Source organism: Fundulus heteroclitus, chromosome 19, assembly GCF_011125445.2.
Source record: "Fundulus heteroclitus isolate FHET01 chromosome 19, MU-UCD_Fhet_4.1, whole genome shotgun sequence".
In the NCBI taxonomy this organism is placed as follows: Eukaryota; Metazoa; Chordata; class Actinopteri; order Cyprinodontiformes; family Fundulidae; genus Fundulus; species Fundulus heteroclitus.
Genome location: NC_046379.1, coordinates 3,016,301 through 3,042,921, shown reverse-complemented (window position 1 = coordinate 3,042,921; position 26,621 = coordinate 3,016,301). Strand labels below are relative to the sequence as shown.

The following is a 26,621-nucleotide window of genomic DNA, read 5'->3' as shown; positions in this document are numbered from 1 at the left end:
TTCTGACCCTGTAAAGCAAAGTTTCATGTTTTTTTTTTTTTGCTCCCTGAGGAGTAGTACAGCTCTCGCATCTTGACAGTTTCTGGGAGAGGAGTCGTCAGGTGGGGCTGATCAACCAATCAGAAATAGATTTGAGATATACTTCATTTTAGACAGCCAAAGAATGGATTAAAAAAACATTGAGAAGTTGATGGTGTAGTTAAAAAAACAGTCTCTTTCCTAGGTCTGCTTTCATATGTAATTATTCTGTTAAATAAAACGCAGACTCACACCTAAGGTTTCACATATTATTTAAAGGAGCAATAAATAAAAACACAACATATACACAGCTGACAACAACTTATTATGCAATTTCCTTAACGGTCCGTTGCTGCTGAATTTTTACTTATGTTGTATTCTGCTCTATCTCTGGTCCGCTTCTCTTACTGGCTTCCATGTTTGCAGGCTGCTGCTCTTTCGCCAAGATAAAATATCAAATTCTACGCTCTGTTTTGGGAACTCTCATACGATTGGCTCAGGAACCAGGAAGTAAACACGAGCTACAGTCTGAACCGAAGTAGTCCTGGACCGTATCTCTGGGTTTAAAAGGTGACTAAGACATTGTTGATGGAGACGACCGATTGTTTATAGGGAATGTTACTTCCATCCCAGCTGACAAAGGAGAATGTTTTAAGTTGGTTTTACGGTAAAATTCGTATTTATTACTCCTTTAAAATTGATGAAATACTCAAAGCTTCCTGTGTTTCTAAAAAAGCAAAGTAAAATTGTTCAAATGAGAAACTTTGCCATATACTAATAAGCATTTGGACACAATCTTTTTTTTGAGCATAGCGATGGTCCAGGTGAAAAGAAAACACAACATTTTTGATAGCCGTGTGCGTGGTATAGATTGTTAATTTGGCTGGACTTAGGTTAGTGAAACACTTTTGAAGTGAGCTGCGGTAAAACAGCAGGTTAAAGGTAAAATCTGGCGTGTTTGTGTGAACTACAGACACTGTCCTATCATGATTGTGTTGCAGTCTGACACATTTGGTGGCGGTTCAGCTTTGGCGGAGCAGCCTGGGTGCAGCTTAAGTTCTTCAACCATTTGCCTTCATTTGGATCTGAGCCTGAGAAGGGAAGAAAAGAGATCCCACTGGGAGTGTTTCGGAGTCTTCTAAGTTGTGTAAGGAATGACTGAACATGGCTGGCAACCTAATTGGACCCTTAGCAGACTGTGGAACCACCGTCCGCATTGTGTTTCAGATTAACCGTTGACACCATGTGACAGCAGGGCCTTTAAAATGTCAAAGCAAAAAACCCACACAATGCTTGGGCCACCTTCTGAGAAGCACAGCGTGTGAACTGTAAAAATTACCACAGATAAATTTAATGAACAAGACGCCCTCTTTTTAAACAGAGCTACATCAGAGGCAGCTCACTGTCTCTGCTGGGTGTGAAGGCCACAGCTCACACTGCCTGCGTCAAGGCCTCTGTGGTCTTTGTGCGCAACAATAGACGGTGAGAAAATGGAAAGGACAGCTTTTCTAAAATGTCAGACGGTTGGGGTCCTGCAGAAATATCTCGCTTCTCCCTCTCTCTGTCTATCTTGATCGATAATGCTACCTTTGACAATGCTCCATGTTGTCACCATGACATTTGGTCACCCTTCCTTTTTGCTTCACCTGGCTCACAGCTGAATAGGGATATAACAATGGGATTTAATACGGGATCAATAGCTGCACTTCAATGATATATTCACTCGAATAATGAATACTGATGTTTAAAAACAAAATAACTGTGCAGGGAAATAATATTTTAAACAGAGTGCCTGTAACTCTCATGCCTATGATGTTTTATTAGGGCTGTGTTTTCTCTCCATCCATACAATCAAGAAAAGAATATGGACATGATTTAATCAAGCCAATGCCCCTAACAGCAGTCCTGCCTCTTATGTATTTAGGAAGAGTGCTGTATTATATATATAGGTATATCCTTTTGCTCTTAGTGATCTCATGCCCATGAATATAAGCTAATGGTCTTTGCATTTCATTCAGCAACTATAGACTTTTAGTGCAATACTTACATATAATAAATACCAAAAAGAAATTGATTTTTACCACATGTCTGTGTCTGGATATTGAGTTACATTTCTGCCGTAAAAACTCCTGGTGTTTATACAGCATGCATGGATTTGTGATGGGAATGTACATGTGTGGGTAATCTGTATTTCTGTACGGTCTGTGTGCATGATTTGTTTACTGTGGATGTTGAGCGCGCTGCATCAGCATGTTTATACTATGTGTATATGTGTGCAAGCATGCCAGTATATACAGTAAATTGCAGAAGTAGTCACAGTTTTTTCCCCCCATTTTGTCACTTCACTAAAACAAACTTATATACATTTCATTGGGTTTTTAAGTGATATACCAGTAGCAAGTATTCGTGAAGCTGAGAAAAAATGAAACACAGTTTCAAAACTATTTTTCATAAATATAGATCTAGAAAATGTGATTTGCATTCAGAGCAATTTATTCAGACAACCCCTAGTAAAACCAACTGATTTCATTAGTCACTTTATTGGACTCGACATGTGTCATCTGATCATCTGAAAAAAAAACAAAAAAAAAACTAATGGGGCTTAAAAAGGTGACGTAACAACCGCACTGCATTGTGGGATCCCTGGGCATTAGGAAACCAGCGTCTGTTTGTTTGCATGGCTTTCATTCACAAGACTGTCTTTGTTTTCTGGTTTTAAAAAGTTAAAACGTGCATTTACTGTCACATTTGTTCACATGATGACTTCAGGACAAAAAAACTATGGATTGAGATTTTTACGTTTACCAGCATGGAATCAAAGCCAAGGAGCTTGGATCTCTGACTAAATGAAACAAAAAACTCTAAATACCAACTGAACTCTGGATAGCAGCCGTGAGACAAACAAACCTCAATTTCAACCATATATTTGGATGTGTTTTCACGGCAATATCAGACTCATAAGTTTGAATCAAAGCTTGTTGTGCTGTTTAACACAGAGCTAAGCAGGCTGCTAGTGCTAGCCCAGCCAGCTGAAACTAGCAAAAACAGTAGAAGTAAAGGAGAGCCTCTGGGGAGGAAAGGAGCTTCGGACTGCAGTGCTAATTTCGGACAGCCATTAACTCTGACATCATTACGTGAAGGAAACGTGCATGGATGATGTAAGTCAAATCCGGGCCAGCATCCTTCCGGAAATTAAGTATAAAATGTGCGCTCTCTTCTCTCTGGACATTTTCGTTAATTGTTGACAGGGTAATTACTAAGCCTAGCCCATACAGAGATTTCAAAAATCCTACAGTACTTGAACGTGTCACATTGTGCTCAACATTATTAAATCAATGGAGAACACGTCTGTATGACTTGCTACTGGTGCAACATTGCATCAGACAGGCCAGGTAAAAACATCATAATAATGACTGGTCAGCAGGTTATTAGTGATGATGCTCTTAATATGAGAATCAGACGGTGGGAATAAGCAGAGAATGGTGAGGATAAAGCACTGGGAAAACAAGCAAGATGATATTTGTAAAAGGTTGTTTATGGTTAAAACATGGTGTTTGCTGTGTCTCACTGAACAACCACACCACCTGTTCAAGCTCACTTTCCTGCAATCCGTGCAAGACAAAAGATTCTGTCTAAGACGGCGCATAATTGGCAAATGTTAACCCAGCTTTAGAAGAGTAGGAAGACGAAAGGCTATGTTGAAAGACGGCCATACATGAAAAATGTGTCTGTTAGAAGCAGCAAAAGATGTCAGACTGGGTTGAAGGTTCACCTTCTAGGAAAGAAAATGACCCTAAAGACACAGCAGGAGCTACAAGGAATAGCTTAGATCAGGGTTCTGCCACCTTTACAACCCAAAAAGCCATTTTTGCTCTTTATAAGTCCAGCTTATTAAACTATTAAATTTACTGTTTAATGCTTTTGAAAAAATTCAGCTTATAATGTATGAAAAATAACTTCTAGAGTAACTTCTTGTATCCTGACTGAGGTTTGAGTTATTTTACAAAGTGGAAGACAGAAAAATCTTAATCTCTGGATGTCTAAAGCTGGTAGAAACAGATCCCAAAAACCAGCCACTGTAATTACAGAGAAGGATGGCTTCACAAAATATTGACCTAGGGGGCATAATTCTCATGTCGGCCGTGTCAAACTGAGGGAACATAGAAGTCTTGTAGGACAACGGCTCTTGAGGCCTCTCTGGTCTTTCCCCACTTGTTCCTTGGTGGGTGGGTGGTGGTGGTGGTGAGATGTGAGGTAGACTCTGTGTTTTCCTGTTAAGGACTGGAGACTTTCCAGAGCCACGCAGGAGAGACAAACATGCGCACTTGGTATATTTAGAGAGAACATTTCTACTTTACATGCATATTTTTGGACTGTGGGAGGAAGCTGGAGTACCCAGAGACCACCCATGCATCCACAAGGAGAACTCCCCAAGAACACCCCAGGTAAGGATTTGAACCCAGGACCTTCTTTCTGCGAGGCAACAGTGCTAACCGCAGCAGCGTGTGTTGTTAAGTGGAGTAAAATCCAAAGTAATACGTACATGAAAAGCTCAAGTTGTATATGTGTGCGTTGGCCTTTGTTTTCCCCGTCCATACCGTGTGAACGAACCTTTATTACATGAATTTGCATTATTTTGAGCGTTAATGGAAACATGCTGTGTTCTCCTCAGCTTGACAGTCACCACTAAGCGCATTGTAGCGTCGGTGTCTGTGTCCTTGCATGACTGACGCCTTCAGCGCTCACTGTTTAAACATCTCCCCACGTGTTTCCCTTTTGATCAGAGCCTGCCATTCTTACTGATTTTCCAAACCACTGATGCTTGTCAAAGAATTAATTACCTGGATCGTTGCTCCGCTGACTCCGGCACCAGCTGCGGGGGTTCACCGCCGAGACCTCGGTACTCTCCCAGCATTCCCAGCTAATCACCCACGATCCATTTCAAAGTCAACCTGACTGGCCAACAATGCGGAGAATAGCGTTGAATCTGCCGTCATCCTGACAGTAACCGTTTCTTATTTACATGCCCTGGACGCTTTGACGTCGGCATCGGCCACGCTGCTAATGGCTGTTGCCTCCTACAGTTTATTAGATAAGAAAAGATGTGAAGCATTTCTCCAAGATTGGATCCTCACAAGGTTATTTTCTGAAGTGTAACCGGATATGTGTAAATCACTCTCACTGTGGGAAAATGATTTACCTGAAATGATCCCCGAACATAAGAAGCAGATTCTCCCGTTACCCTCTCAGCAAAAGAGACACTTGTTCTCGCATGAGGCAGACTTGTGGATTCCACACAACATATTCAGGTTGGCTTTGCCTTCAGGGAGTATGTAGCCATGTGGCTTGCTGTGAGGCTAGCATATGCGAAGGGGCTATAAATATATCCCCTGCCTGCATGGTAGTTTGTCTGTAGGCCCGTCCGTCTCCCTGCCTGCTGCTGTTTTTGTGGGATTGCGGCAGCATGACGTCAGCCAGACTCAGAGCACTCTCTGACCTCTGTCACAAGGAGAGAAGTGTGCTGTGCTTCAGACAGTCCTGCAGCGCACAATGCAGGAAGAGAACAAACACAGAGGCCCCGCTGCAAAGGGAGGCTTGTTACAACCGGCTGCTGTACAGCCAGAGATGGATGGTTTCAAATTGACTCGAAAAGAAAACGAAAAGATCTAAAAAAAAAAAAAAAAAAAAAAAAAAACTGGAGTAAGTTAAAAATACAGCTTAGATGGAAATCCTTTTCTAATATATAATACATGCATATAGCAACTTTCAAATAGTTTCATATCCACTCAGAGCAGACTTTACATATATTAATGATACATTAATTGGGGATACAGAAAAACAAACTTTAGAGACAGTTTAAACCTATTGACTAGACTTTGATAATAAATCAATCTGCTCTCAAAGAGTAAATCTCGCTCCTGCATCCCACAAATATGTAGTTCATCACAGAAGGCACTAGTTTACAGTTTGCATATATGGATATAACATTTGTTTTCTCGAGTGGTATTTACTAGAATTGGATGGATGGATGCATGGATGGACGGACGGATGGATGGGTGGATGGATGGATGGATGGATGTACTGACACACAGCCCTGATGGATAGTATTAACGTGTTTTCTTGTATGGCTGCAGCAAAAGCCCCAATTCTGCAAAAATCCATGGAAGCAGATTGGAAAGAGAACCAGGACGGACCAAAATGGACAGATTTAATCCTCAGGAGTCTGTTATATCAACACATTCTCACTCCCCACCTGGTCAGATATTGACGCTTGGTCAGGTTCCCTCAGAGTCACAAGTTGACGCACGGGGCGCACTCGTCTCGTTATTATTTGATGTGCAGGGTGCCCTCATTGAATAGCAACCCAGCCTGCATTAAACATTTAGGCAACACTACTGCGTTTACAGTAATTTACAAAATATTTCTAGGGAGACGTATTTATGTTATTTTCATAATCTTCATTCGGGGAAGGTAGACAATCTTTCATTCATTAGTTTAGCCAAATATTTGAATGTATTTTGCCTCAGAAAGATGGGAGGAAGTGACGTTTCCTGCCTTCGGGACCGAGTTGCTCCTAGATTCTGGTCCACAACAAACATCTGCAGTTATGTGCATTTTGATGGCATCTATAGTGAAGGGTATGCATGATATATTTATAATCTTCGTTCAGGGAAGGGAGACCACCTTTCCTTAGTTAGTCTTGCAGAGGATTTTCCAGTACGTTCTCAGAAAGATGTGAGATAATTATGTGGTTATGCTCTTTGCCATTGCAAACGACGCAACCATACACGTCACCGATGTGCACCGACTTCTGCGTTCATAAAAAAAACAATATTTAATGAAAACATTGCAGTTCTATGCATTTTGATGACATCTCTAGTGAAATGTATTCATAATGTAGTTATAGTCTTCAATCAGGGAAGGTAGACAATCTTTCCTTTATTAGTTTTACTTAAGATTACAGTGTGACATGTTCTATTGCGTGTAGGCTGCCTAAAATCAGGCCACCAACCAATCCACCGTATTTATAGAGGGAAAAGCAACATTTAAAGACGGGGTCTGCAATCTGTTACATTTTGATGACATTTCTAGCAAAAGAATGCATAATATTTTCATAATTTTTCATATTATTCTTTCAGGAAGTGTAGATAATGGTTCTTTAGTGGTTTAGGACAAAATTAAAAAGGTGAACTGCAGAGAATGGACTAACGTTTAGAAAGCTGCACCCAGTCACAAATTTCGACCATCCTCTCTGCAGACCGCCCAATGTACATCATAATGGGTCTGTATGTAATTTGTATGACAGCAGCTCTGGATTGCGACATATCTTGTTGAGACGATAGCAGCAAAGACTGGGAACCATGTGCAGAAAGCAGCCTAACGTAAAACTTCAAACAGGAATGTAGATTTGGACCAGTTTACATTCTGAAGACAATCATCCTCATCACTGTTTACATCTGACTTAGCGTCCATGTTAGCATCCATCATGGCTTATGGATTTTCTAACTCAAACATAAAGGCTGCGCCGCTTACAGCCAGACATTTCCTCCATCTAATCAGTCAAGAATCGCTCCCCAGCAAAGTATTTACTAAACTCGACAAATCAAAGTGAAACTCACATCTTTTTGTGAAATCCTCATTATTCACCACTACTCACAACCCTCCGCTTTGGGAATTCCTCATTTTCTGCTTTGTTTTCAATACATCAGTGCAGCTGTTGAAAAGGAAATCTACCTCTGGCTATTTGCATTTAAAGCAGTTAGTTTAACTGTAGATTCAGTGTATATATGCCTGAATGTGCACCAGCCTGTGTAAAACCATCATCTTATTTCTAAATCTATTCCAAACTTTGAGCAAAATTAGAAATGATAAGCTTCTGTTCTGACAACTTTTTATTCAGGTAACTCATTTTTTTGTTTGTTCGTTTTAACCTTTTTTAGGCCTTATTCTTTTTAAAAACTATTCAATGTTTCTGTAACAATAGCTGGCTGGTTTCAGGTTTCAGCAAAGGCTTAACGTAGGATCTTTGTTAGACGTTATCCTAAAATATCCAGGTAGACGCTGAATGCCAACATGCTAAAGATGAGTCATGGTTGTAGTTCAGGGGCCTTTCATTCTAAACAATGACATGCAGTAATTTCCTTGCCTTGTTTGACATTAAAACCAAACCAAAGTTCTTTCAGATTGTCATCTTTAACCGTCTAATTTCTGAATTCAGCGTCTCCTTTCATTAGTCTGCTTCTCACCAAAGGAGACACAAATCTGCACATTGTCCTCCCATGTTCATATTTGTTCATAAATAAACATGGCGTCATTTGGCTTATAAAAGTGCTCCGTATACAGAAAAAAAAACATTTTGTTATGTTTACATTTGGTTGCCTGAGCAACCTGCATTAATTATCAGTAATTTGGGCAAAGAGACTGAATTCCACGTCCAACAGATCCACGCATCAGCGACGTTGGAGGACATCCACTGAGCCCAAGGCCAAATAAAAGGTCCACAGCTAAATGTTTGTTTTGTTGCTACAATAGTTTAACCTACATTTTGGATGACATTTATGACACATTTGTTTGAACTTTTTAAATCCTACTGTTTATGTACTGAAGTCATGTATATTTCTTCTTTCAGTTCAAATGCTTTGAATTGTAAGCAGTGGTTGTGCTTGGTTTAGTGAACATAAAGACGGCAGATTTGACATGTCATGCACAAGAACTGCTTTTCCTCCAAGGTTGTTTAAAATTTTCAAGGTGGAATTTTAGGTTTTGGTACAATGACCCATCTAACATGTGAGCTACGGGGATCTTCAAAATATGAAGAGATCTCAAAGTGATACGTCTGAAAGTATGAAGAGAGAATAGACTCAATCAATATGTGTGTGTGTGTGTGTGTGTGTGTGTGTGTGTGTGTGTGTGTGTGTGTGTGTGTGTGTGTGTGTGTGTGTGTGTGTGTGTGTGTGTAGTACTTGATTTGTAAACTGTGTAAACCTGTTTGTGTGTAATTTTGACTTCTTGTATGTGTAAAACATGATAAACCCTAAAAAAACGTTTTGTGCATAACTTTGGTGTGCGCAAACGCACACAAATATTAAAACGTTATGAGTAAAAAATCAATGTGAAATTTGACAAAACATTTAACTCTACGACTTTTTTACTTTCAGCCTCACAAATGTGATATTTAGTAATTCAAAAAGACACCTTCTCTTTCAAATCGTGTGCATACGGTGCGTTTAAATGTTGGTGGAAAGCTGGGTCGTTTGAATTTTTTCAAACGACCCAGGCAATAAAACCGATCTAGGCAATAAAACCGAGAGGAAAGAGGACAGCAGTGGTGAGGCATATTTTGGTTTTACTTCCTGTTTTTCCTAGCCAAAGAACCTTTGCATAACATTTTCAGTTATCCAGGTCATCGCAACAGCAAACAGACTGAAAATACGAGGCTACCGGACTCTCACTCAGTTTTTCTGAAACATCCGTATAAATATGTTTATATATCTAAAAACTAAGCAAAAGTGCGGTTGCCTCCATTTTGAGCCTCTTTGCCACCTTGTGGTAATTTCTTTTAAACATGTAATTGTATTTGCACTATTCATATATAAATTAATGTCTACATAAACCTTTTTAGATTATTAGAAAACAAACGTAGGTTTATCTTGTGACCAAGAAATGCTGAGATATTATTATTTCCACAGAAAAAAGCAGTCTTTGCCTATTCGGCACATTTATAGAGGGAGATAACGCTAGACTACGAAGAACATTCAGTTGTTCATCAGACTGTTATTCAGATTAATTAGAATCTTTTTCAGAAATCTTCACCCTTTGCAGATGTGAGGTAGTATTATCTTACAGTAGAATCTTTTATTAATTTTACTTCACTTTACTGACGATAACTTAGATAAAATTACGTTCGACATATAAAAGGTTTCCTTACCTGGATTAGAAAGATCTCATATGACTGTAATGTTGTTGAAAATGAAACGGCTTTTCAGAGTGATGGAGGCTAAAGTGTTCAGACATGCTCTGTGTTTTAGCTGACTTGTGTTCCTGTGTGCCGTTTAGCGCCGTATCATTCCTCCGTGTCAGCTGAGACGATCAGCCGGCTCCAACTCGGCCAAAGACAGAGAAAACAGATTGAAGCCACCTTTAATGCTTATGTATCAGCATTAAAGCTGGCCTGTGTCTGTGTTTTCTCGGTTTTGTTTGAAAATTATCACAGTGGAGTCACAATCAGCTGATCTACCAATAATACTTTAATAACTTTACAGAACCTCACTACAAAGTATCCAAACTAAACCTTTAATTAAACATGAGAAAATAGACATTGATTAATAATAAATATAATCCATGTTTACATTATCATCTTCTTAGTTTTCCCCCCTTTTAAGCCTTTATAGAAATGTAATTAGTTTGATTGATGCTACATAAATCTAAATTTCACATATATACAGAACCTCCTTGATGCTTTCAATTTGTAATTAAAATCATTCGGTGTGAAGGTAAATAATTCACTTTCCCACAGATTGCTCATAGATTCATATCATTTGTTAAGCTTATGAACATTACATGGTAAACTCAACATTTTATTTATGTGGTTTTACCTATGTGGTTCAGTCTGATTACCAAACGTTTGGATTGAAATCCATTTTGTCCATCATGACTTTCTTTTTATTTCAAACCATTTGTTCACCACAATTTGAAAGCCATCAGGTGGAAACACAGCGCTTGTGCCCAGGGCATTGCCGTTCACAAACCTCATCTCAAGACAGAGATATGGTATTAAACCTCTGGATTCATGGGAAAAACACCCCGCGCCAAAGTGAGAAATTGACCATAAGTGATTATGCACAAACACCTAACGCTTTGGCATTTTTGACAGTACCAAACAATCATCTTCTTCTTCTCTGTCTATTTGCAATTAATGATTGAATTCCAGCCACACAGAAAAATCCCATTTGTGCTTTGTGTGCGTATCCCCAACACACACAGCTGCCGCCCGTACACACGGCGGCATGCACAGCAAAGCTTATCTCCAGCTTTTAGATTGGGGGCCTATGGAAACAGTCTTGATTATTTCTCTCCTTCTCCAAAGCACTGCTGTGTGCTTTGGGATTAGAGGCTTTCTGTGGCCGCTGCACTTGCACACTGACTGGCTGCAGGCGAGAGGGAGAAAAAGAGTTCTTCTGCTCAATAAACCCCCCTTACCTTCCCCTCGCTCAGCACTCAGCCCACCCACCCCCTTCCCCTCCTCCCTACCTCCCTCCCCTTGCCAGACACACTAGCCAGTCCTAGGAGTATTACATCACCCTGATGTAATGTCTGACCAATCACAGCACAGCGTCGTTAAAGCTTCCAGGCTTATGGAAGTCAGTAGCTCAGACTGGGTAATGAGACAGAGAGACGGGGACACTAGTAGCACCACTTTTAAATATTATCACAAATAAACCCAGGATCCATTCGTCCACTGTGACAGTTTATTGTTCAAAAACTAAAATAACAAAACACTGTAATGACACCTTCTATTATTTGGTTAGATGTGGAAAGCAGGAAAAAAAAGATTTTAGTGGGAAAAGCGTCAGATGTTAAGCTTCAGGACAGAATAATTTCACTGATCCTTGTTTTGTTTTGTGGATCCGGTCAAATATCCTAGTTTTCTGTAGCATCAACTCGGACACATTTATTGAGGTGAAAATGTGTTTACTCACAGCTTTATTCTGTTTATGTTTTTTTGAGTCAAACTTTCCTCCAGGTCAGTAGAACAATTGTTATATGAGGCAAAAAAAGCACTAAATAAAAAGCCGCTTTTAAACAAGAATTTTATTCATTTAGGGAAAACAGCTCTCCCAACCAACCAGGCACTGTGTAAAAAAAAAAATAAATAAATAAAAACACTTATTACTACTAACTAGTTGTGCCGTCGTGGTAGCAATGTTAAACTATCCCTAAATATCTGTGATAACAGACTTTGGGTTTTCCATCACTGTGGAGGGTTTCTGGCCCACTCTGCTTTGCTGAATTGTTTTAATTTAGACACATTAGCATGTTCTAGTGCGTGAATGGTCCATCTCAGGCAAATTTGACTCTAGAGTCAGACTGCTGTTGTCAAACCACTCAGGGATGGATTGCTGGTGTGCTTTGGATCCTTGTTTGCAGCTTGAGATCCCAAACTGATAGCTGGACATTTTCCTTCAGGATTTGTTTGGTAGAGCAAAATTTATGATTCTGTTTGCTAAGAAGCAAAGCAGCTAAAGACTATCAGGCAGCTAATATCATGTTTGAATGCCAGTAAAATGGTTCCCTTTTATTCTGTTAGTTAAAAGAATATTTCCCCCAAAAATCTTGAGGATCATCAAGATGCAACTTTTCAAATGTGAGACAGCCTTTATGCTCTTTTGAATCAGCGTCGGTTCTGGCCTTAAACCTTTCCATTTTTGCTCGGTCTCTTTCTCTTTGTTGAATCACAAACTCTGACATTATCTGAGCAATCGTTAGCAGAGCTTTAGATGCTATTCTGGGTTATTTTGTGAACCTCTAGATGAGTCTTTGTTGCACTCTATGGGCAACTTTGGTAGGCTGTCCACTCCTGATCCATTACTGCACAGTACTGTTTGCAATCATTAGCAGTGCTTTCATCAATGTTTTTATGCACAATTTGAAGTATCACATTAGAAAAGGTTGATGGAATCAGCAAAACTTTAAATAACTTCCTCTATTTCGCAAAAAACATTTTTGCGTTCGCTTGAGGTGGTTTTCGGATTTTGCGAAAAAGTTAATGTGCACATTAAGATGGGACCACATTTTCTGAAAGGCTTCTGACATAGCAAACATTTACCTCACATGACTGATCATCAGTTCTCATCGGCATCCTACCGAATGTTTCCATAAAGCGCATAGAACTGCATTTCTTTTCCCAACAACTCCAAATTCCATTTAACATCACCAATATAATTTGACATGACAGAACAGTTACAACTTGCAAGCAACACATTTCTGAAACTACAACCTCTATTTCCTGTTTATCACAGCCCTGTGTTGCGTCGACTTCTAAATAAATCACTCTTAGCATAGCCTGGTTAATTTGCTCCAAACCAGTAGATAGAAACACGTCTAATTTACATTTTATTTTTTTGTACTCATTATTCACATGGCAATTGGATGGAAACATGGCCATTGTAGTTTACTCGAGTCTCAAAAGCTATGTTTACATAGACAAAGGTATTTGGAATCAAGGGCCAATGGGAATAGAGATGCGACAATTGGATTAAGCTCAGTCAGAATGAAACTGTATTCCGAATGAGAGAGGTGGTTTATGCCGATTGATAATTCGATCATCATGCATAAAAATGCTCGTCAGGATCAAGTTATTCCGAATGTGGTAAATGACCCGAGTGTGCATGTGCACCTCACGTAGACGTGACGTATTTCCGCTTTGTTGAGTTGCGGAAGCAAAACTATTGGGACTCCAAATAAACCTTTCTTTTCGGAGCATTAAAAGAGCTCAAAATTATTTTTTATTCAGTAACGATACAACCGTAATTAGAACAACTCGTATAATAATGCTTTGATTATTTTTTGTTGTTCAGCAAAGACAGACGTTTTTCTTCTTATGTGTTTTTTTTTTTCTTGGGAAATCTGATAACTGCGCATGTCAGAGTGGTTCTATTCTGAATAAAGCCAGGTGCATAAAAACACATCATGATCAGATTAAGTAATTGGTGTCCATATAAACAGTACAATCCGATTCTTTTTTTTTATTTTTCAATCTTAATACATTTAAATCCAATTGCGAAACTTTGTGCATGTAAACATAGCTAAAGTCTTAGAAAGGACTCTGTAAAACATTTAGTCTACATCATGTAGTCAGATTATATTATATTTAACAGATTTCTTGATTCTATGGGAATGGTAAAGATCAGTGACACTAAACCAACCTTTCCAAAAATAGTAACTAATTACTAACTAATACAATTAATCCAAGATTTAACAAGGGGGCATTTCAGTGTTCTCATGGGGCCAGGGTGTGTTAGCTGTGGTTTTCTGATGTCAAAATCTGCTTGATGATCTGAAACATTTAACTGTCACAAAATAAAATAATAAAAAACTGAATAAATCTGTAAAGTGGGGAATACATTTTCAAAGTACTGTATCAAAAAGTTAAGTCAAGGTGCACTTGAACACCCGTTCAGAGTTATTTTTATGTACCTGTCTCTATTTCAAAGGTTAAAGTCGAGAGAGGCAGCAGCATGAGTCATTTCAGCAAATTCCCCACAACATTATATTTTCATCTGAAAGCTTCAAAGCCCTCGAGCTGCTTCAGCAAAGGTGGTTCTTATCAGTCAGGAGGAAGCACAGAAATGTTGTTATTTAGCCTTCTGGGCGGCAGAGAGAGGACATTCAGGAGGTTGGAAGGATAAAAATACGGCAATATCTTGCCCTGACAAAGGAGGCTGCTGTCATAAAAACTCCCAGTTTAAATATGCTTAGTTTCACCACAGTGACTTTATTAAATAAGTCTTTTAAAACCTTGTAAAATTGCCCCTTCAACATGTGATGTCAATTTGTACTTACACCTAAAACCCAAATCTGCTTCATCATCATGACTCACCGAAAATGGAAAATATTTTTATTCTTTGATGATATCATCCAGTGGCGGCTAATCTGTGTCGTAACCAAGGTTTTACATCTGGCTGTTATCTGGGGAGTTTCTTACTAGTTTGCAAATGTAGGCTAAATTTTATGCATGATTTCACGAATCAAGACTTTGAGAATCTAAAAGACACAGTATTGGTGCCCAGCAAAAGTATTCATGCTAATGAATTAGCAGACATCTGCAGAGCTCTATAGCCGTTTGATTCATCTGTGTTGGAGAACGTATCATATAAAAGCTACAGGTCAGTAACTCTCTAAGAGTCGGACATCCCTGTGTTATAACCACAGATGTCTAACGTAAAATTTTATCAGGTTTTAATCGGATAGACAAACACAAAATAGGGTTAAATTGTAAGGATGGCGAAAAAAACGGTCTCCACAGTATGATCCTGGTCACATCTGCTCACTAAAGTTCTCTAAGTAAACTTTACAGAAATTATAAAGAGGTTATATAGCACTTATATAGATTACATAACAATTATATGGCACTCAGGAAGGCTTGATTTTGTAGTGGTTGAATATCAGGTAATTAGATGGAATTTGTTCGAGCGTATCAGAGTAAAAGGGAATAAATAAAAAGCACACCACACTTTTCAAATACATTTTATTCTTCAAACCTAATGTTATACATTCATTTTGCAACTATGCACTATTTCATGTCGATATATCATCTAAAATCCTAATAAAGTACACTAAAGTTTGTACTTGCAACTTGATAAAACGGGGACAAGTTTAACATATTTGCAAGCCGCTGCAAGCTGTACGGTTCCATACTAACTTTGGAGGTCACATTGTAATGTCAGACAGTTTTCATTCCTCATGCTAACAACTTCATTTACTTTTGGGTCATGGGTTCAGCCTGGGAGCAGAAACTCCCGGGTGGCCTCTTCTAAAGTGACTTTAGCTGCAGTATCCCAAGCAGCTCTGCAGTCAGCTGGGAGAGACAACCTCAACAGGGAGTCCAAGGTGTCTGCACACTCAGCCGTGTTTCCAACCGCTAACAGTGAGGCATAAGCCCGATTTCAGCACATTTCACTCACTGTCTGACAAAAAAAACCAAGCTATCATACTGGCTTTGCTTTGTTGTTGTTTTTATTTAGGTTCAAGATGATCTGGGGTCCGTTCTTCGTACGTTGCTTAAAACATCCAAGATCAAATGAGACATCCAAGATGACTTCATCCGGCTAATCATGATCCGGCTAACTGGGTTCTTCAAACACATCTGTTGTTTATGATTAGTATGGCTGGATTGAGTTATCTGAGACAACTGCGCGTTCATGCGTTTGTTTAAAAGGGGAAATGTATCGATAGTAGAAACAATGATCAGCAACACTGCTATTGGCTGTTCAGCAAAGAACGCCCACAGTTTTTCTCCCAAGCAGAACAAGAGCTTGGAAGGTTATGCCGAATTTGAGTCATTAATTAAAACACCTCAAAATCTGTTAAAGCCAGGAGAGAGAGCTGGCAAAAAGCAGCAGACAAATTAATGCGTAAATACTGTCCATGGTAGATGTTTCTATCACATTCTACAGCATTGCATTTTAATAATTTGATATTATTTGTTCTTTTATATCAGAGCCTCCACGGGACCCACTAGAACATGGGGACAAGTAAAAGTGAAATACAAGAATATTCTACAAAATGGTAGCCTTTAATTATTACACTTTATTTTAAAAAGGCACTTGTTATGTCAAGAGATCCAAATTTCAGTGTCATTCCTTAGAGACGGGAAGTAAAGGACACGTGCAAACTGGGAAGTTTAACAAAAAAAATCTTTATCCATAAAAAATGAAAATCTTCCTTTTCCAAGTCATTCACAGTTTACACGGTAAAACTGTATTGCTCCGTGTCTAGATAATCCATCCATAGTTTTTTTTTTCTAATACAATATACGGCTCGACAGGAAGCAAGCCTTTCAAAGTAAAACTAAACTTCACAATAAAATGGCCCGAACAACTCTTCTTACTGAATATGATAAAAATAAAAAGCAAACTATCATACAAATAACTTAAATATTTTAGATTTATGGCTCCAACATCACGTTTTCCTCTTTAAAAGCCACTGTTAAATGATGTGCTGTTTATAACAGCCACCAAGAAAAATCTCTCTACAATTACACTGTCGCGCTGCGCTAAAGGATCCTGTCTATTGCGCAATACGCGATTAATTCGAAAAACTCTGCAAATTATTCTTGCATCTTCCGCAACAGGTTGCAGTCGTAAAAATGGACATAGCTACGGCAGACTTCTCCATCTCCTCCGCTTATACAGCCGTGATCTAATCTTGTTTACATGAAATAAACCTGCTCTGGAGCAGGCTTAAGCTGGCGCACATGTTGCTATGACAACAAGTGCAGGATGTCTTTCGAAGAACCAAACGATCCAAGATCATGCCAAATCGTCAACAATGAAATCCTGCTAACTGAGTTAGCGACGTACGAAGAACGGACCCCTGTTCTGTAGATCACAACTGTACTTTTTTTTCCCACATTATTCTTGTCCGCTTGACATTTTCAGTTTTTTTTGTTTCAACTATATTGAATAAAGGGTATATTTCTTATCACGTTGACTTTTATAGTTTTCAGCAATATGCCTGTTAGTTAAAATACATTAAAAGGTTCAAGCAGTACGTATGGTTCAGGTGGGCTGGCTGACGGCAGAGTGGTCCAGTTGGCCCAGTGGGGCCTTTGTGGCAATGGTGTGCTGTATGATGTGTGTGGGGGGTGACCAGCCTCTGGCCATGTCTCAGGATGGATAGATCTGGGGTTGTCGGGGCTGGGCATCCCTCCATAGAGTATAGGATGTGTGTGGTTAGTGCAAGTGTGTGTACGGCGTCCATTCCTGTGTATTATTAGCTGTATGGTTATGAGTGTCTACATGTGTGTGCAGCAGGGTGGGAATATGTGAATGTGACTGTGCTTGTTTCACTGTCAGGTTGGGTTTTAGGCTGCCCCCCCCCCTCTCCTGTAATATCTCAGGTGTCCACTAATTGTGCACCCCCTCCCCCCTGACCCGCTGCTGCATTAGTGGTCCTCCTTGTCCAGGTTGGGTGCTCGGCCACGAGCTGGCTCCCTCGTGGCGGCTGGGCCTGGTCCCCTTGACTCTCTCGGAGTGCCGAACATTTGGATTTAGTCTATTCAGGGGCTGCGTAGATATCTTTATCTTCAATTTTTCAAGCCGTTCAGGTTTCTGTTTTCTATTGCAATTGTTTTTAACAATTACGTCACAGTATTTGCTGTTAAAGAAAGTCATGGACTTCTGGCTAATCACTTTCGTGAATCCGCCATTGTTATTTTTTGGAGTGATTTTGTGGTCCAAGTGGAAGGATGCCAAAGCTACAAGTCAAATTGTTTGGTTGTTGTTCATTACATCACTGCCCCCCAGCAGACAATAAAAATGGCCAAACGGGGAGAAGTAAAACTTGCCCCCTGGAGGGTGGCAGGTTGAAATGCCTCTTTTAGATTTAAAGAGACAGCACCAAAATGAGACGCTCTCAGGCACACCTCACAACAGGGCCAAAAGTGTGTGGCATTGCATTTTCACCTTATATAGACCACAACTGAATGATTGTGCATGATATGTCCCCTTTAAATTTAAAAAGCCCGGGATCAAGGTTAAGAATCATAAGTTTAGTCCTGCCAAGGTGTAATAATGCCCTAATTCTTTAGCAACAACTACAATAGATTGAACAAATCAATGCAAACTTTGTCTCAAACAAAAAAAGAATAGTCAATTGGAACGTTAATAGGTAGTTATACACTGAATACACTAGCATGGACATTCTGGGTGCACTAAACATTTTTTAAGACCTTAAATTGATGTGATTAAATGTAAGGCATTTTTTGGCACCCTGCTCTATCACACTGATTGACTTTGCATTGTAACTTCTCCTCCAACCATCAATTGCTCCGCAGCGCTCAGACACACATACACATCCAGGCCTGCTCACATCCCGCAGGCACAGACAGCATCAGTCAATGGAGCAGAAACAGCATCAGCTTTCAGTGTGCCGTTTGCTGTGGACTGCGTAGTGTATGACTACCACACCAGTGCATTGGGTTTGCCACGGTGCCACTGTGAACGCTGGAGGGGAAGAGTCACACGTCAGCGTGGCAAATGTATGTAGCTGCAATGGACGCACTGCAGGGAAATCACAGCATTGTGTAGGACAGCAGAGGAACGCTCACTTCAGCCAGGAGAGTCTCACTCTGCGAATGATGAAGCACTGATGGGATAGCAGAAGGCAGCTTGCTGCAGAGAAAAGCTCACTTCCAGAACCAATGGCCCGTGTCATCCACGCTTATTTGCACTCAGGCTGTTTCATGAAACTGCAGCTTGGTCGGTGTTTTTGCCTTTTTCTCAAAGCGTCTGCGTTAAGCGGAGGGTTCTTGGCAAAGTCATTAAGGTAAAACAGTTTCGATTGGTGTCCAGGGGTTGAACGCTTTCGAGTTTCTGAACCCGGGTGTGAAGCTTACACGTGCGTCCTGCACAGGTTCACATAAGGTTTGACATGCAGGCTTAAGCAGAGCTGAGGTCATTCTAACACCTCCATCCTCAGCTCCAGTGTGTTTGTGAGGGGTGGCCTCCTCAATGGTTTCACATTTCTGTGGGGGTGGACATTGAGAAAACTGCCGCTTTACCTGACACACTTCTCACTCGTCCTCGCTGCCTGGAAGCATCCACACTCCCTGCTTTTTTCGTCTTTGTGTTTCCCATTTGAAGCTCTGCCAAATGGGTCGAGGCCAGAGGAAACAACCACAGTCTTGCTTGAATGCCTGCTACCTCTAATATAGCACCAGTCAGGACTTTTCTGCTCCTCCTCTCTCTTTCTCTCTCTCTCCGTCTCTTGTTCTCACTTTTTTCTCATCCTTTCTGGCTTTTCACTGTCAGATCAAGCATCCACCCGATACACCCGGCTCCCAACCCCCTTGTCTCATTCCTCTTGTTCGTGAGCACACAATCGTATTTGCTGTGCAATATGTGCAACTTTGGATTGCAAAACAGGCAGAAAAATGAGACATCCAGCGGCCAGGCCGTCTCATTAGAAATATATATTCAAGTCATTCTACGCACATCTTTCAAATTTTACATGCGGAGATGTGCAGGGAGAGAAGGAGGGAGGAAAGATTAATGTAAATCTCAAAATAAGGAAGGCATTAATATTTCATTAGTGCCTCTTTTTTTCCTCTGAGTGACAGAGGAGAGGAGATAGTGACTGATTTAATGATTTTAGTCTTTTCATTCTCCCCCTCTCTCTGCAGCGTCTCTGCTTCCCCTGGTTTCACAGTCAGCAGATGGGTTTAGGCTTGTTTTTTTCTTTTCTTTTTTATATGAAATCCTCACAGAAGCAGCTGCACGTGATTGCAGTCAATTCTTCCTTATCTCTCAAATTAAAAAGATTAGATTATTTGTGAAATAAATGTATGCAGCTTCCCTTAGCAGATACTGGGAGCTATGGACTACATAGTTGGTAATATGCGTCATATTCACCCCACAAACACCAGTAGGTTCACGTTTTAACCAGCAGTGTGCAGATAGGAGCTCAGTTCATTTCAGTCCTTATACTGTGTCAGACTACAGTATTATCTAGATCGAACTGTCGGTTTTGAAAGAGTATCTTGCCTGTGTTGCTACTTACTCAGCGAAGCACTCTGAGTGTGGATATGCAGTCCGCTGTCTGCAGCAAAGAATAAAGTCTCTGCTATGAATCAGCAGCTGGGGCTTTGAATCTTTGTGTGACTTCCTCCATATCAGTGTTTCAGATTGCCTCTTGCTTCGCCCTGATAAGCCACAGCAAGGCAATCTGGGACACTGATCTGCTTTGCTGCTGTTTCTGTGCTCCACACAGCTTTGAGTTGTTAACATTTATGTGTTATGAACAATAATAACAAAGCATAATACAAAAAAATTAAATAACATTAAACATTTGCAAAATTCAGAAGTAGATAAACTTGTTTGTTAGATTGCAGGTGCATTTCAGTCAACGGGAAAATGAGTGAGAAGGAATTATTTCAATAATGAAATAAAAAAATTAAACTCATACTAAATAGATTCATTCAACAAAGAGTGATATATTTAAGCATTTGTTTCTCTAATTTTTAATTATTATCGTTTATAGCTAGTGAGAATTTACAATCTCTGTCAGAATTTGGCGAAACATTATGAAGGCATTGATCCTTGTATCAACGGTTCAGAAAGATGTGGTCTGATTTTAGCTTAGTCCAAATTCTAATTCAAAGTATTGAAATGTGCTGTTTTCAACCCCCTTTTTTGGCTGATTTTAAAATGCAGTTCTGTTTTTTTGTCCATGGCTGGAAATCAAAATTTGAGTTATCCCTCAAGGTGTGTTTAACCGACAGACAATCAATCCAAAGAATAACAGGTCATAATAACAGGCAACTACCACAGCAGTGTGGCTTTCTTTGATGCTGGACACCGTCTTGGTTTAATTAAATCAAGCACACAATTAGCATTCCATTTTGAGATTTTCTTTTTATAGAGGAAAACTGTGCTGGCATAGTTATATATGTAGGAAACCAGCTCTTTGTATGACATGCCTGAAATGCCAAAACAGGACATGAAAATAAATACATAAAACATTCCAGGTTATATAAATATTAATACCCAGAATAACAAATAACAACAGTTCTTTCAACAATGTAGCTTAGTAACTTGAGTTTTCTCCATCTGTTTGGAACAGAGCAGCTCTCTGCTCCCCTCCCCAACATGTTGCTGTGTACTTTAAATTTGCTCTTGAAACAGAGAAATTAAGTTTTTAGAAATATCTTGGTTGGAAAAAAGCAAGAACTGTCCCTCTATTTAAGGTGGCGTTGTTTAAAAACTAGCGCTGGAAAGATAGCAGCATCATCCCAGAAAGGGAGCATACTGCTTCCTGCCTACCTGAGAGATAGCCTGACTAACTGACCAGCTAAGGTCATCATGTTATATTTCCAGCATATATATGGTAAAGGGTAAATGGCTTGTACTTGTATAGCGCTTTAACTAGTCTTGGTGACCTCCAAAGCGCTAAAATCAGATACATTTCACAATTTATCTGTTAATCTGTGGTATGCGTCACCCTGGTGATCATCGGGGAGAGGAATGTGATGGTAGAAAATCCAGATGAAATGTGCAGACTTTGACTTAAGATTTAAGTCGGCTTACAGGCCTTTTTATTTATTTAGTATGTGTACTTATGTGTCACCACAGCCAGCATGAATTAGACTGTATGTAAGTTTCAGGCCCATTTTGTACATAAGCAAGCCTAATAAATGACACCCCTGGATTCTGTAATCCTGCCAAAGAAACATTTTCACACCTGATTTTTTATTCCCCTTTGAAAGCGTATCCATCAGGAAAGAGTGTCTTAATGCTTCCGTTTGCTTCGGCACTGGTTCTGTCGTCCTTTATTTTTTTTGCTCTTATTGGACCAAAAGGAGCATAAATTTGGATTTAGTGGTTTGCCCCGTCTCATTACAGCAAGAGGGCTCCGGGTTCAAACCTACAAGTCTGCTGGGGCTGTTTTGTCCAAGGACATGCCTGTTAGGTTAATTGGTGATTGTAAATTAGCAGCAGGTGTTAATGTGTCTTAACCCGGTATTGGACTGATGACCTGTCTGGGTTATCACCCACTGTCAGCTCCTTCTGTATGCCCAACAGCTTCAACTCTAAGATGCATGAAGAAAAGACATCTGTCCTCAGATCCTCAAGAAATCAGCATCATTGCCCATTAATCCAACCGACGACTTATTACTGTACGAGATATTTTATTGAACTGTTTCATCATGGGCTGGATTGCTGATAAAGGCTGTGTAGCATTTTGTGGTTTGTTTAATTTCAATACTTTTCCTCAAACATCTTTTCTTTCCAACCACACTGAATTGCTATTCTGGAGACGCCGTTTTGCAATTGATCATATGTCAGTTTCCCAAGCGGGGGCGCCATCAACGGAGGTGACTTTGGCACAAAAATTATCACTGAGAAACGATAATGAAATCAGCTGCTGTGATTGAGCTGCAGCGGAAGTCTGTGTGATCGGAGGCAGCCTGATGTGTGCCTTTTCTAGCTTTCATTTATTTAATAATGACACTTCTCATTGCATTCTCAGAGCCTTAATTCTAAAGCTCTAATATCAGCCTGTTCCAGAGCACATAACGGCATGGATGATATTCATGTAATTAAATTACACATACAGACAGAGATGGAATGGTGCGCATCGCCGTGCAGGCGTTTGTTTCACACTGGCACATATCTGTGGAAACAGTCATGCTGGGCCATGTTTAGTCCGAGGAGAAATTCATGTGGAGAACGCGAGGATTTTCCTGATCAGGCAGGAAAACTGAGAACATTTGCATGTAGCTGTGAATGCGTTGGTTAAATACAGCCTTTGTGTTTGGGTGAGTGGAAGTCCTTGTGCACGCATGTTTTCCTTTCCAGATACAGGGTGCTCCAGTGATGCATTTCTTAAGACAGCAGGTTAGCGCTATGATAATCCTGTCAATTAGGGTTATGGGTCCCATGAGCACAGAGCAGTAAATGGTGCTTATCAGGGAAAAACGCAGAGAGGATACAATAAAGTTCTACAGTTCCTGTTTAGGTCAGATGAACAAGTTCATTATATCCACTTAGTTATTTAAGGATGCATCCATCCATCCATTTGTCCATCCATCCATCCATCCATTTGTCCATCCATCCATCCATCCATCCATGCATCAATCTGTCCATCCATCCATCCATCCATCAGTCCGTCCGTCCGTCCATCCATCCATCCATGCATCCGTCCCATCCATCCATCCATCCATCCACCCATCCATCCGTCCGTCCGTCCATCCATGCATCCGTCCATCCATCCATCCATCCGTCCCGTCTATCCATCCATCCATCCATCCGTCCATCCATCCATCCATCCATCCACCCATCCATCCGTCCATCCATCCATCCATCCATCCATCCACCCATCCATCCGTCCGTCCATCCATGCATCCGTCCGTCCGTCCATCCATCCATCCACCCATTCATCCGTCCATCCATCCATCCATCCATCCATCCATCCATCCACCCATCCATCCGTCTGTCCATCCATGCATCCGTCCGTCCATCCATCCATTCATTCATTCATCCGTCCCGTCCATCCATCCATGCATCCGTCCGTCCATCCATGCATCCGTCCGTCCATCCATCCATCCATCCATCCACCCACCCATCCATCCATCCATCCATCCATCCATCCATCCATCCATCCATCCATCCATCCGTCCGTCCGTCCGTCCGTCCATCCATCCATCCATCCATCCATCCATCCATCCATCCATCCATCCATCCATATTAACCTGGGGGATCCCAGGGTTTTTCTCCTTTGAGTCCTGTCCTCCACCTTTTCTGATTCCTTTGACCTCTGAGTTCATCCCAAATGACCAAACTCTGCACCTTGTCTTGAGGGATGAGCCCAGAAACCAAAGGGAGGGAGATAATTTCTGCCGCTTGTGTCCAGATCTCTGTCTTTCAGTCATTATCTATATCTCATGACCATCACCGAGGGTCAGAACATAGACACCCCAGCTATCAAGAGACTCACCGCTTGGCACCTCTCTTTCTTCACCTTGATTGACTGGAGCAGCACCTGGTTTACTGCAGCCAGGCCCAGATCCATCTCAGTCTCCTGTTCCTTTCCCAAAGGGACACAAAGACACTTTAGCGCCTTTGCTTGAGGCTTAGACTGAAAATGTAACTTAAAAAAAAACATGTTCATAGGGCATGTCCTAAAGTAATGTGGAAAAACTGGTCCGTTCATGGAGGATGATTTGGCAAAGGTTTCTGACCCGCTGCTGCGAGGGTTCTGATGAGAGGAAAGGAGCGGTCAGGGGTCATGATCTTCACCAAGTTCTAAAACTAAATTTAACAAATATAAACTGTATAAAACCACACAACACATATTCCACCACCTCATTATGCATCATACAAAGATGAAGCCAAGCTGGGATTGTTTGTTAAAAAATGTAGACCCCAAAAACATTTGATATTCACAAAATAGATAAAACCTTCAATTGAAAGGGAGGCTTTCACCATGACTGTACTTTGTCCAATTTAACTTCTCTTTATGGATTCTTCTTTGTGCAGATAAGGTGTGAAAGACGAAATATTAAATAAACAACAGTTTTCTTTTTTCCTGAAGGAACACTTTGCTTTCAGATTGCAGGCTTCTGGTTGTTCTTTGAGATTCTTAAAGTAAATTATGATGGAAATTGTTTTTCTTTTCCCATAGAAAGTACACCTGGCCCAGTGCTTCAGTGTTTCTCCATTGGAGTCTGTTGTGGCAGATAGCTACTCATGCTAAGGAGGTAATCCCAACATCCGACAATTTCAGGATATTAATACAAAAAGAGGCCTTGTTGTTTTATTTAAACCATAAAAGCATAAATACTTCCTAACGTTGCCAAATAATATGACATACTGGTTATTAAACCTGTGATGAGAAGATTTATTTATTGTTATTTGATTTTGATACATAGGCTGAAGCTGAAATAAAGAATAAAAACAGCTTAGCTTAGTTGTGTGATTGCACACTGCAGCAGTTTTCACTTCTGCTCTTTGAGGAGAAACACAGATAAAAGAAGGTGATACAGCCGTTAATTGAGCTTTCTCTTCAGTGGAGCCTGTAGTCAGCTGCTAAATAGACATCCTGCTAGAAACCTGCAGCTGGTCCGTTCCCCCTATCCCTACACCATTACCAGCCTTATTTATGCAGCTACTTATTTGGAAAGGGCAAATTTGCTTATCTTGTAAGCAAGAGAAAAGTGTCTCTTAACCAGCTGACTGGTAGTGCTCAGTTTCAAAACTGCTCATGTTTGAGCAGTTTTGAACGCATAATTTCTTTAATCATAAGTATGTTTAGATGCTGGTGACCGGCCCACTTGCGCCTGTCTGGATGTTCTGTCCTGGAGGTTGTTGCTTTCCAATGTCCCGCTGTGCTTCCTCATATTGAAAGTTCAAATGTGAGCAAAGATCGAATGTAATATTTTAATATATCTTCCCTTTAAAAATCTCCTCCTTTTCATCCGACTGTCGTGGGCTGTTAAGTTTGTGAATGAACTGAGTTTGAGAATGAAAGTGAACTAGCCTGAGCTGTCAATGACTAGAATGTGGTTGTACTGTTCGTCTTGCAAAGTAACTAGAAATGAGAAGTTTTGAAATACTGCGATAGAAATTAGTTTAAAAAAAGAAAAGAAAAACAGTAAAGGGGATTTATTGCTTCTTTTATAGTAAATATTGCTTGAAATGTGGAACTCTGGGTTTGCACATTCCACAAAGAGCACAAAGCACGACAGCATTTTTCTTTCTGATTCTTGCTGTTGTAGCGTGCTGCGTGAAAATACAAACTATCTTTGAATTACATTCCCTTTCTTGTTTGCTTTTCAGCTTCTCAAGTCACCTTCGTTGCTTTCTACAAAGACCTGCTGGGATGTTTGGATTGAGGCGCTCATCACGTCCCATGAATTATGAGAAGTGAGGTAAATAGAAAAGTCTGCTAATCAAATGTTTCTTTCCCGTTAATGAAATGTCTCTGCCCTTATCTGACTCCCTTATGATCCATACGGTAATGTCTATTACCGAATTTACCCCCTCTCCCTCTTTTAGCCCATCTTCCTTATCTAAAATTGTGTTGTGAATTTGGCACAGTGAATGATTATGCTTATCGACCTGCCCGAAGACTGCGTATTAAAATTTTGTGGCATGATTAGCCCATTTATCTATATAATTGGATTGGAGTTTGTGTAGAAATGTGTATGCGCCAAAGCGGCAGATTTAAGGGATAGTTAAATAAATGTGAAGAAAGATGCCTAACAGACCTGTGTTTTAGATTAATGCCGTTTGCAATCAATCAATAGTTTCAGCCGTGATTCTTTGTAAGTCTAATCAAGTTCTACTCGCCAGTGAGATTATTGAGAAACAACCCTGGGCCTT

The 26,621-nt window shown here is 40.3% G+C and overlaps 1 long non-coding RNA gene across 1 annotated transcript; it reads left to right on the top strand.

Annotated features, from left to right (window-relative positions):
- Positions 1–1,428: 1,428 nt before the first annotated feature.
- On the top strand, positions 1,429–26,340 carry LOC118566918. The gene is made up of 3 exons (XR_004933356.1): positions 1,429–1,500; positions 24,922–24,997; positions 26,076–26,340. It is a non-coding gene; the product is annotated as an uncharacterized LOC118566918 (long non-coding RNA).
- Positions 26,341–26,621: the final 281 nt, after the last annotated feature.